Raw genomic sequence first — 12,506 nt, 5'->3', positions numbered from 1 at the left:
GTCCAGTCAAGACTCTAATAACAGTAGGGCAGAAGCTGTTCTTGAACTGTTGGTGTTTGTGTTCAAGTCTCTGTCTCTTCTGCCTGATGAATGAAGTTGTAAGAGAGCCTTACCAGAGTGGGACGGGTCTTTGATGTTGTTGGTAAGCTTTCTGCAGCAGTGAAAGTGTAAATACAGTCCACGAATGGGAGATTGGCACCCATGATGGTTTGGGCTTTGCACACAACCTTCTATATTGCTAATGGTCCTGGGCTGAGCAGTGATGTACCTGGATAGAATGCTTTCTCTGGTCCATCTGTAAACGTTGGTGAGGGTCCTTATGGCCATGCTGAATTTCCTAAGCCATCTGAGGAAGAATAGGTGTTGATGTGACTTCTTTACCATCACATCCACCTAGGAAGTTCAGGACAGATTGTGGATTATCGTCACTCCCAGGAATTTGGACCTTCTCCATTCAGCCTCCATCGACGTAGACGGGGGGGAGGAGGGGGGGTGCGTAGCATGTCCTCCTTTTTTTCATGAAGCCAATGATCAGGACATTGAGAAAGAGATTGTTATCATTGCATGATGCCACCAAGCCCTTTAATTCCTTCCTGTATTCTGATTCATCATTGGTAGATATCTGTCCTATCACAGTGGTGTCATCAGCGAATTTGTAGATGATGTTCGCACAGAATTTGGCTACACAGGCATGGGTGGGCAGAGAGTACAGCAGCGGGCTGAGAACCCATCCTTGCAGAGTGCCAGTGTTGTGGGTTATCGTAGAGAAGGTGCAGTTGTCTATCTTCACTGATTGCAGTCTGTGGGTCAGGGAGCTGAGAATCCAGTTGCAGAAGGCAAAGCGAAGACCTAGGTCTCAGGGTTTTGAGATTAGCCTGGTAGTGATTATGTTGTTAAAGGCGGAGCTGTAGTCGATGAATAGGAGCCTGATGTAGCTGTCCTTGTTATCCAAATATTCCAGGGATGAGTTTAGGGCCAGTGAAATAGTATCTGCTGTGGACCTGTTTCACCAGGAGGCCAATTGCAGGGGATTGAGGCAGGCTGGGACAGTTGATGTGAGCCATGACTAATCTCTTGAAGCACTTCATGATTATGGAGGTCAGAGCAACTGGGTGGTCGTAATTAAGGTACGTTGCATGAGCTTTCTTAGGCACTGAGATGATGGTGGTCTTCTTAATCAGATGGGACTTCAGCTTGTAGCAAGGAGAGTTGATGATATTGGTGAATACCTCCACCACCTGGTTCACACGAGACAGGGGACTCTGTCTGGGTCAATCACTTTTCCCAGGTTGACTCTCAGTAAGACCGATCTGTCATCCGACAGGTAATACAGGTGTGTCTGGGGATGTTGGGGCAAGTGACACATGCACCACTAGCAATCTGCTCAAACTAAGCCTAGGAAGCATTGAGCACATCAGGAGGGGATGTGTCTTTGTCACCTATCTTGCTCTGCTTCATTTCGTTTCCCATTATGTTGTGTAAGCCTTGCCACAGGCAGCGGATGTCCATCAGGTTAATTTGGGCCTTTAACTTGGTCTGGTACTGCCTCTTGGCATCTCTGATGGTTTTATGGAGGTCGTATCTGGATTTTATGTATATATCTGGGTTGTCCAACTTGAATGCTGCATGCCTGGTCTTCAGTAGACAATGGATTTTCCTGTTCATTCAAGGTTTCTGGATGGGGAACACATCGATTGGCTTCTTTGGTATGCAGCCCGCGATATATTTTTGAATGAAGTCCGTGACAGTAAAAGCATACTTTTTAACAAATTCATCTGTGGGACGTGGGCTTCATTGATAGCCCATCCCTATTTACCCTTCAGCAGGTAGTGGTGAGCTGCCTTCTTGAATTGCTGCAGTCCACTTGCTGTGAGTTGAACCACGATGTCGGTAGGGTGGGAATTCTAGAATTTTGATCCAATGACTGTGAAGAAACGGTGATATATTTCCAAGTCAGGGTGGAAGTGGCTTGGAAGGGAGCTTACAGAAGGTGGTGTTCCCAAGTACCTGCCCTTGTCCTTCTAGATGGAAGGGTCGTGGGTTTGGATGGTGCTATCTAAGGATCTTTGGTGAAGTTCTGCAGTGCATCTTGTAGATAGTGTACACTACTACTACTGAGTGCCAGCGGTGGACGGATTGAATGTTTGTAGATGTGGTGTCAATCAAGCGGGCTGCTTTATCTTGGATGATGTCAAGCTTCTTGCGTGTTGTTGTAGCTGCCCCATCCAGACAAATGGGGAGTATTCCATCACACTGCTCACTTGTGCCTTGTAGATGGTGTGTAGATAGTCCCTTGTAGACTTTGGGGTGTCAGGAGGCATTTGTTGTAGTATCCCTAGTCTCTGGCCTGCTCTTGTAGCCACGGTATTTATGTGTTTATGTGGTGAGTCCAGTTGAGTTTCTGGTCAATGGTAACCCCAAGTGGGGGATTCAGTGATAGTAAAACTGTTGAAAGTTAGAGTGTCTCTTATTGATGATGGTCAATGTCTGGTATTTGTGTGGCGTGAATGTTACTTCCCACTTGTCAACCTAAGCCTGGATATTGTCAAGATCTTAATACAAGCAGTCCTGGAGAAGCTCTTGCACTGCCTCAGACCAGCATTGTACTACTTTCTGTGAAGGATCTTCCTGTTTCAACTTTTGCTGAAGAGTCACTGGACTCTAAATATTAACTCTTTTTTCACTCTGCAGAAGTTGCAAGACTCCTGAGTATTTCCACATTTTCTGTGTTTTCCATAACTTATTTCTCCGAACTGAAGGCTCTGAGTGAGGATCAGCTTGATGGCTGTCCTTGACACTACCCAATTTTATCCAAATGTCACAACTGGATGCAGAATTCAACTTAGCAAATAAGAATCTTATGAGCTTTGTCCAGCATACCTTCATTCCTTCTGCATTCAATACCTCTATTTGCCTAAGATATCATTTACTAACAATCTCTCAGTATGTCCTGTCACTTCAAAGATCTATATGAACACTCAGATTTTGCTTTGTTGTACATTCTTCAGAATTGTGCCACTGCATCAATATTGGTTCCTCTTGCCCACTCTATTCAAACGTCTCACATCACACTTCTCTACATTAAACTTCATCTGCTACTTTTCTGCTCCTACTGTCATAGAGTCATAGAGATATACAGCATGGAAACAGACCCTTCGGTCCAACCCGCCCATGCCGACCAGATATCCTAACCCAATCTAGTCCCACCTGCCAGCACCCGGCCCATAACCCTCCAAATCTTTCCTATTCATATATCCATCCAAATGCCTCTTAAATGTTGCAATTGTACCAGCCTCCACCACATCCTCTGGCAGCTCATTCCATGCACGTACCACCCTCTGCGTGAAAACGTTGCCCCTCAGGTCTCTTTTATATCTTTCCCCTCTCACCCTAAACCTATGCCTTCTAATTCTGGACTCCCCGACCCCCAGGAAAAGACTTTGCCTATTTATCCTATCCATGCCCCTCATAATTTTGTAAACCTCTACAAGGTCACCCCTCAGTCTCCAATGCTGCAGGGAAAACAGCCCCAGCCTGTTCAGCCTCTCCCTGTAGCTCAGATCCTCCAACCCTGGCAACATCCTTGTAAATCTTTTCTGAACCCTTTCAAGTTTCACAACATCTTTACGATAGAAAGGAGACCAGAATTGTACGCAATATTCCAACAGTAGCCTAACCAATGTCCTGGACAGCTGCAACATGACCTCCCAACTCCTTCATTCAATATTCTGACCAATAAAGGAAAGCATACCAAACGCCTTCTTCACTATCCTATCTTCCTGCGACTCCACTTTCAAGGAGCTATGAACCTGCACTCCAAGGTCTCTTTGTTCAGCAACACTCCCTAGGACCTTACTATTAAGTGTATAAGTCCTGCTAAGATTTGCTTTCCCAAAATGCAGCACCTTGCATTTATCTGAATTAAACTCCATCTGCCACTTCTCAGCCCATCGGGTCCAGATCTGTTGTAATCTGAGTTAACCTCCTTCGCTGTCCACTACACCTCCAACTTTGGTGTCATCTGCAAATTTACTAACTGTACCTCTTATGCTCGCATCCATATCATTTATGTAAATGACAAAAAGCAGAGGACCCAGCACCAATCCTTGTGGCACTCCACTGGTCACAGGTCTCCAGTCTGAGAAACAACCCTCCACCACCACCCTCTGTCTTCTACCTTTGAGCCAGTTCTGTATCCAAATGGCTAGTTCTCCCTGTATTCCATGAGATCTAACCTTGCTAATCAGCCTCCCATGGGGAACCTGGTCGAATGCCTTACTGAAGTCCATATAGATCACATCTATTGCTCTGCCCTCATCAATCTTCTTTGTTACTTCTTCAAAAAAACTCAATCAAGTTTGTGAGACATGATTTCCCACGCACAAAGCCATGTTGACTATCCCGAATCAGTCCTTGCCTTTCCAAATACATGTACATCCTGTCCCTCAGGATTCCCTCCAACAACTTGCCCACCACCGAGGTCAGGCTCACTGGTCTATAGTTCCCTAGCTTGTCTTTACCATGGCACCACGTTAGCAGAACCAGTAAGGGACAATGGGCTGAATGGACTCCTACTGCACTGTAATAATTCCATAGCTCTGTGACCACAAGTTAATATCTGCTTTCCTTCAGCCAATTTACATAGTTGACATTGACTCTATTTTTCCATTCACATCAATTTAGTTTACGAATCTTTTATGTGGTATTTTGTCAAATTTTTTTTAAGACTCATGTGGACAACTTCCATTACAATGCTTTTGACAACCTGCTTTGTTAATTCATCAAAGATCCATGTGGAGTATGAAATCAAACAGGATTTGGACATGCTGGTGTTGGGCTTGAGTGTACAAAGGTAACAATCACACAACACCAGGTTATTGTCCAACAGGTTTATTTGGAAGCACTAGCTTTCGGAGCGCTGCTCCTTCGTCAGGTGGTTGTGGAGTATAAGATCGTAAAACACAGAATGTGCATCACTCTGTAAACTTTTACTGTAAATTCTGTGCTATAAACCTATAAATTTTAACAAAATCAAACATAATCTGCATTTTACAATCTGTGCTGATTCTCCTGAATAATAGAAAAAACGTTCAAATGCCTGTTAATTCTGCCTCCTCCACCCCTCCTAATTAGTGCTTCTAAAACCTTACCCACTGAGAAACTGACTGGACCATCATTCCCAGAAATGACAAGATGATTTTTGAAACGTTAATGTGAATAGAAATAAAATCTAAAATGTGAGCCTTTTTTCCCATGCATTTTAAAATGTTTATTCGGAAGTATGCAAGAAAATCTACTCATCTAGTTTGGGCTCTGGATCAGCAGTTTAATAATTTAGCAACAGTGAAGAGAAGTAAGGTTGGATTAGGCGCCTTCACTGGACCTATGATACTGCATTTTTGAGCAAAAGCCTTTGACTGCAGTTTGCACTAATCACAGAATCGACTGCAGCAGTCACAAAGTTATTACAACAGCCCTACCTGCGTCCACAACCTTGGTTCATGAAGTATTGCTGTAATGTAGGAATCTCAACAATTAATTCACACATTGCAAGGCTGCCAGAAACGACATTAAGATCATGTGGCAGACAATCTGTTTCACTGATTTTAGTCAGCACGGCCAGCAGGAGAGATAAGAGCAGAAGTAAACTACCCGAGGAAAAAGGTAGAAGTTTTAATAAATGTATTGCTCGCTGAACTCGGGTTGACAATGTCAAGGTGTTAGCAAAATCTTTAAGATAAAGCAAACACTAGATGCCATTCTTCAGGGAATTTGAGAGGCTTGACCCTGCCAAATTCTCAAGCAAAGCATGGACAAAGAGAATACTGAAGCTCAATATTGAATGTTCACATGAGGCATGTAGGTTCAATAGAGGCATAGTATCTCCACTTTCCTGTTGTATGAGGCCTAATTTCACAGCAAACGCTGTGTCTCAAACTAATTTGTTGGAAAGGAGTTAAAAGTGACAAGGCAGTGAAAAAAAGAATTTAATTAGAGAGTTGGTGTTAGTTTTTTTAACATTCACTTTTCCAAGTTAACCTCAAATATGAGGGAGAGCCTTAACTGGGGTAAACAAATGTTAAATTATAACATTAGAGATTAACACCTCTCATTTTGACTTTAGCTATATACCTGAATATGTTTTGAAATTATAATACAATGACAACAGCCACAAGTGCAAACATACAGTCGGCAAACAATTTGAATTTTCTTTTAAGTTCTGAAATTCTCAAGTTAAATATTTCCTCATGTATATTTACAAATTTAATGAACAAAGTTAATTTTTGGGAAAAAAAGTATAAATGTTTAGTTGATTTTCTGCACTCCTTATAGGCAGAAATTAATGCAGCTCTTTCCAATGACACAGTTGACAGGTCAACATTCCTACCACCTTTCTGGGCATCAGATAAAATTAAAACACGTGATTAAGAGCTGTCATCTGGTAGAGAGTGGTGAGATTTTTTAGATTAGATTAGATTCCCTACAATGTGGAAACAGGCCCTTCGGCCCAACAAGTCCACACCGACCCTCCGAAGAGTAACCTGCCCAGACCCATTTCCCTCTGACTAATGTACCTAACACTATGGGCAACTCAGCATGGCCAATTCACCTGACCTGCACATCTTTGGACTGTGGGAGGAAACCGGAGCACCCAGAGGAAACCTACACAGACACAGGGAGAATGTGCAAACTCCACACAGACAGTCACCCGAGGCTGTAATCAAACCTGGGACCCTGGCACTGTGGGCAGCAGTGCTAGCCACTGAGCCACTGTGTCACCTTCATCTGTGAATATTGACTACCTTTGCACTGAATTGTATAAAAATTGAATTCATTTAAAACCTGCTACTTCAGAAAATACAGAATAAATTGACTAGCCTCTGCAAAGAGAAAGAACAGACATAGACTGACAATCCTAATCATTTCTAGAGGATTAAAGAACGTTACAACATTCTGAAAGGAACATAGGAACATGAGTCGGCCATTCAGCCCCTTGAGCCTCCACTGCTATTCCATTAGATTATGGCTGATCTGTGTCTTAACTTCATACGCCTACCATTGCCTATAACCCTCGATACCTTGGCAGAACAAAACATTATCTATCTCAGATTTAAAATTAACAACTGTTTCTGTACCCAAAGCTGTTTGTGGAAAAAACTTCCAAACCCCTACCACCCTCTGTGTGTAGAAGTGCATACTAACATCTCTCCTGATTGGTCAAGCTAAATTCTGTCTTTTCCCGTTCATATCTTGAAGACTTCAATCAGAATATCCCTTAACCTTCTAAATTCCCGAGAAAACAGGATTTGTATAACCTCTCCTCATAACTTAATCGAAGAAGTAAAGATAGATTTTGCAAGTCTTAAATTGTAACCCCTCCAAAGCCAGTATATCCTTCCTAATGAGTTCCCTCCCACGGATCATAGAATCCCAATAGTCTGCATACAGGCCATTCAGCCCAAAAAGTCCACACCAATCCTCTAAAGACTAACCCAACCAGACACATTCCCCTATCCTATTACTCTACATTTACTCTTGACTAATCCACCTAACCTACACATCATTGAACACTATGGGAAATTTAGCATGGTTAGTTCACCTAACCTGCACATCTTTGGAAACTGGAGCACCCGGAGGAAACCCATGCAGACATGGATACAATGTGAAAACTTCACACAGACAGTCGTTCAAGGCTGGAATTGAGCCTGAGTCCCTGACACTGTGAGGCAGTAGTTATAACCACTGAGCCACCGTGTTGCCCATATGAGCAAGCAAGGTAGATTAGCCATGGGAAATGCAGAGTTACAGGGATAGGGGGAGAGGGATGGTGCTCTTTGGAGGGTCAGTGTGACATAGGGATTCTATGATTTCAAGGTGTGATGCCCAGGTCTACTCAAAATATGCCAAGTGCTATCTAACCAGGGTTTTGTGTAACTGAGTACTCCAGTCCTCTAGATGTAAATGCTAACATTCCAATAGCTTTCTTGATTATTTTCAATAAAAAGTGTGTAAGGATAAATCAAGAAACTACAAGCCAGTCAGTCTAATTAGAGTGGTAGGAAAACTCTGAGAGACAGTAATTAGGGATAACATTAAATGTCACTCGAATAAATTAATGAAATCCAGCCATCAGCACATCATGTTTCTTAAATGACATACTTCCAAAAGAAAGTTGACAAAGTGCCATATAACAGTCTCAGCAAAATGTGAGCACCATGGAACAAAAATATAAAATATAAAATTGATTGCGATAGATTAATTGGACCCTGAAAAGATACTTGCTATGGCCCAGTTGGAGTATTATACCTAGACACCACATTTTAGGAAGGATGTGAAAGCATTAGAGAGGGTTCAGAAAAGATTCACCAGACTGATTCCAAAATGATAATGTGGAAAAGCTGGGACTATACTCCTTGGGAGAGTGAAGCTAATTCAGTTTTCATAGAGGCTTAAGACCACAAGGGGTCAAGACAGCGTGGTTAGGGAGACACTATTCCCAGAGGCAGAGGGCCAAGAATCAAAATGCTTTATGGTCTATGTAATGATAACAAGAGGTAGGCAATACTTAGGCGGTGAGTGGTTAATATGTGGAAATGTACTGCCTGAAAGCATGGTGGTCTCAGGAACAACAGCAGCTTTCAAACAAGAAACGAACAATTGAAGAAATTGAAAGGGTTCTGGGAGTGGCACAGTGGTTAGCACTGCACCAGGGTCCCAAGTTCAATTCCAGCCTCAGGTGACTGTCTGAGTGGAGTTTGCCCATTCTCCCCGTGTATGCGTGGGTTTTCTCTGGGTGCTCCAGTTTCCTCCCACAGTCACAAAGATGTGTAGAGCAGGTGAACTGGCCATGCTAAATTGCCCATAGTGTTAGGTGCATTAATCAGAGGGAAGCCACTCTGAAGAGGTTACTCTTCAGAGGGTCGGTATGGATTGGTTGGGCCGAAAGGCCTGTTTCCACACTGTAGGAAACCTAACTTATCTTAACTGGGACTAGGTATGTTGTTCTTACAGAGAGATGACACAGACATGATGGGCCTATTGGCTTGCTTATATGCTGTAACCACTATTGTATATGGTTTTATTACATGTTTTGTCTGTTTCCGTTTTAACAGCATAAAAGTTCAATATCTCTGCAGCTACATGATTTTCTTCCAAATTGCAGGGCATCTATTCAAGAAATACCACTGGGTGTGGTCTTTTTGCAATACTGCTCTACTTTGCCATCCAGATGAGTAATGTGGTTGAAAACAAAGTCAGGCTTGTTCTCAGGGTTGGTACAAGTGCTGTTTTACAACTTGTCACAAATAGACTTGTTAACGTCAACCCTTCTGAAACAGAGTGAACACCTCATTTGCAGGACAACAGAGTTGCAGCCCTTTTGTTAGTCTTCAACTTTTCTTCCAGGACTGAGGTTAGATTATCATAGGTTGGTAACAGTTCCTCCTTGAATATACATCCTGTCTTGCTAATTGCCTGCATTCAGATGCAAACTGGCATCGGCTCCATAATCAAAGGCTCAAGATAACAACTGAGAGAAAGAGAATTTTGGATTAAAAGAATACTTCAATGCAAAACATGGCTTTCAGTGTCATTCAGGAGAGTCCTTTTTCATAAACCAGAGAATATAGATGTGAGAAATGATTTGATCTGCCATAATTTTCCCACCAAAGTGGAATGAAAACTACCCCATTGCAAGATCCAATTGTTTCTTAAATGATTCTTAAAAGTTTTTGACACCAGTATTTATCTGGAAGTTTATTTTGCACATTGATTACTCTATGTGAAAAGAGTTTACTGATTTCACTTTGTAAGTGCTAGTCTGACCCTGTGACTCCTAACTGTGCACCAACAGCATCTTTTAAAATAACATTTTGAATTACATTTTCTTCATGTCATTTTAAAAATCTTACACCGCTCTTCACTAGATCGCCACCCAGATGTTCCTTTGCAAGTGCGATGAGACCAATAAATTGAGGCTTCATTGTAAGCCCTGGGAGTAACCAATAGCCTCATGGTTTTCACCTTAAAATCCCCACAATGTTGAAACAGGCCATTCAGCCCAACGCATCCACACCAACCCTCCGAAGAGCATCCCACCCTGACCCATCCCTCTACCTATAACCTTGCAATTTCCAATGGCTAATGCACTTAACACATCCCTGAACACTATGGGTAAATTAGCATGGCCAATCTACTTAACCTGCACATCGTTGGACTATGGGGGGAAACTGGATCATGCAACAGAAACCCACGCATAAATGGGAAGAATGTACAAACTCCACACAGACAGTCACCGGATGGTGGAATGAAACCGGGTCCCTGGCGCTGCGAGACAGCAGTGCTAACCACTGAGCCACCATGTTGCCCTGCTCTCCTTCCTGTCACAGTTAAATATTGAATCTTCAATTCTCCACCACAGAGACAATTCCCAAACCTCTCTATTCTTCATTTCTAAAAAGACAAAGTTAGAAATTTTAAAAAGGCCTACAATTTCTTATGGTGTTACTACTACACTTTGAAATAGGACTCCTGCTCAAATGCCAGAGATGTCCCAGACTTGGTTCCTTTTCTTATTGTTTAGATTAGACTCCCTACAGTGTGGAAACAGGCTCTTCGGCCCAACAAGACCACACCGACCCTCCGATGAGTAACCCACCCAGACCCATTTCCCTCTGACTAATGCACCTAACAATACGAGCAATTTAGCATGGCCAATTCATCTGACCTGCACCTCTTTGGACTGGGAGAGGAAACCAGAACACCCAGAGGAAACCCACGCAGACATGGGAAGAATGGGCAAACTCCACACAGTCACCTGAGGCTAGAATTGAATCTAGATGCCTGGAGCTGTGAGGCAGTAGTGCTAACAATTGAGGCCCTGATGGCTTCAGTGATGGCCCTAGCCCTAAACAGAGCACAGCGTCCTTGGTACAGGTTTCCAAAATCTGGCTTGTCCGTGCTCTGAACACAATGGCCTCACCCTCTTCCAAGCACAAAGACTTATTCCAGCTCTGGACTCAGTGACTCCACCTCCAACATGAGTTGAAGTGTGTGGTGCTGGAAAAGCATAACCAGTCAGGCTGCATCTGAGGAGCAGGAGAATCAACGTTTCAGGCATAAGCCCTGATAAGCCCTCGATTCTCCTGCTCCCCAGATGCTGCCTGACTGGCTGTGCTTTTCCAGCATCACATTCTTTGACTCTGAGCTCCAGCATCTGCAGTCATCACTTTCTCCACCTCCAACATGAGCCCAGTTTGCCCCAACTCTCTGCATCCCTCTCCTGCCATCACAGGAACAAGTCTAGTGAAGGTGGCCTCCAAGATGGTGCAGGAGCCTGGCAAGCTGTCCTAACCTAATCATTCCCTCACATCTATTTAATCATTCTACTCTTTTAAATCTCAATTGTTAGTCTGTCAGAATTACTAACAATCTTCTTTTAAATCTGCTTACAGATTTGGCAAAATTTCGACCTCAGGAAATAACCGATTGGATCTGACCATGGGGAGCAGGACCTCCTGGAGGGGCCGACTGCTTATGGGACCCATTAACTGAATTGCAACAGCAGAGTGACTAGTCCCTTATCAGCTTCTCAAAGGCCTGACACAGAGGTTGACCAGTGACCTGACTTCGTGGAGTGGACCCTATCTCGTGGAGACCCGACATTGAGGCCCGACCAGACCGAGAACAAGATCCTCTGGAGTACCTGAGGCTGTGACCAGTACCCTGGACCCCTTCATCTGCATCCACTTACCTTCCAGAACAGCAGACCATCCACTCCGACTCCCGGTCCCGAACAGAAGCAGCCACTTACCTCGGAAGCATGGGAGATCAGTTGGCCTGCATGTAAGACTGAAACAACATGGATTGAAGTCTGTCCTCCCCAGCATACTCCTGGTAAACATCCAATCCATTGAAAAAAGCTGGACAAACTTAAAGCTGACTCACCCACCAAAGGGAGTTGAGAGTCTGTTGGGAGTTCTGTTTTAAAGAGACATGGCTCACTCCTGCTGCACCTGACTGTGCATTACATCCTGAGAGTTTCTCAATCCACTGGATGGACCTCATGGTGTCCTTGAGGTAAAAACAATGACTGCAGATGCTGGAAACCAGATTCTGGATCAGTGGTGTTGGAAGAGCACAGCAGTTCAGGCAGCATCCAAAATGCAGCGAAATCGACATTTCGGGCAAAAGCCTTTATTCCTGATGAAGTGCTTTTGCCCGAAACGTCGATTTCGCTGCATTTTGGATGCTGCCTGAACTGCTGTGCTCTTCCAGCACCACTAATCCAGCACATGGTGTCCTTGGGCAAGGCAAAGGGCGGAGGGGTCTGCCTCCTGACCAATAGTAGCACAGTGCCTCACAGCACCAGGGTTCCAGGTTCAATTCCAGCCTCAGGCAATTGGCTGTGTGGAGTTTGCACATTCTCCCTGTGTCTGCGTGGGTTTCGTCTGGGTGCTCTGGTTTCCTCCCACAATCCAAAGATGTGCAGGTCAGGTGAATTGGCC

General features: G+C 43.8%; 1 protein-coding gene across 1 annotated transcript in view; it reads left to right on the top strand.

The window, feature by feature from the left end:
* The window catches only part of LOC132815076 (CMP-N-acetylneuraminate-beta-galactosamide-alpha-2,3-sialyltransferase 1-like), a 145,824-nt gene extending 133,808 nt beyond the window's left edge, over positions 1–12,016 (top strand). The window contains exon 9 of the mRNA XM_060823785.1: positions 11,454–12,016. The gene's annotated coding sequence lies outside the window, so the exon portion shown is untranslated. The remainder of the gene's footprint in view (positions 1–11,453) is intronic.
* The last annotated feature ends 490 nt before the right edge of the window (positions 12,017–12,506 follow it).

The sequence above is a fragment of the Hemiscyllium ocellatum genome, chromosome 4 (genome assembly GCF_020745735.1).
Source record: "Hemiscyllium ocellatum isolate sHemOce1 chromosome 4, sHemOce1.pat.X.cur, whole genome shotgun sequence".
Lineage (NCBI taxonomy): Eukaryota > Metazoa > Chordata > Chondrichthyes > Orectolobiformes > Hemiscylliidae > Hemiscyllium > Hemiscyllium ocellatum.
Note: the sequence above shows the minus strand (reverse complement) of the source record. Positions and strands in the feature narration are given on the sequence as shown.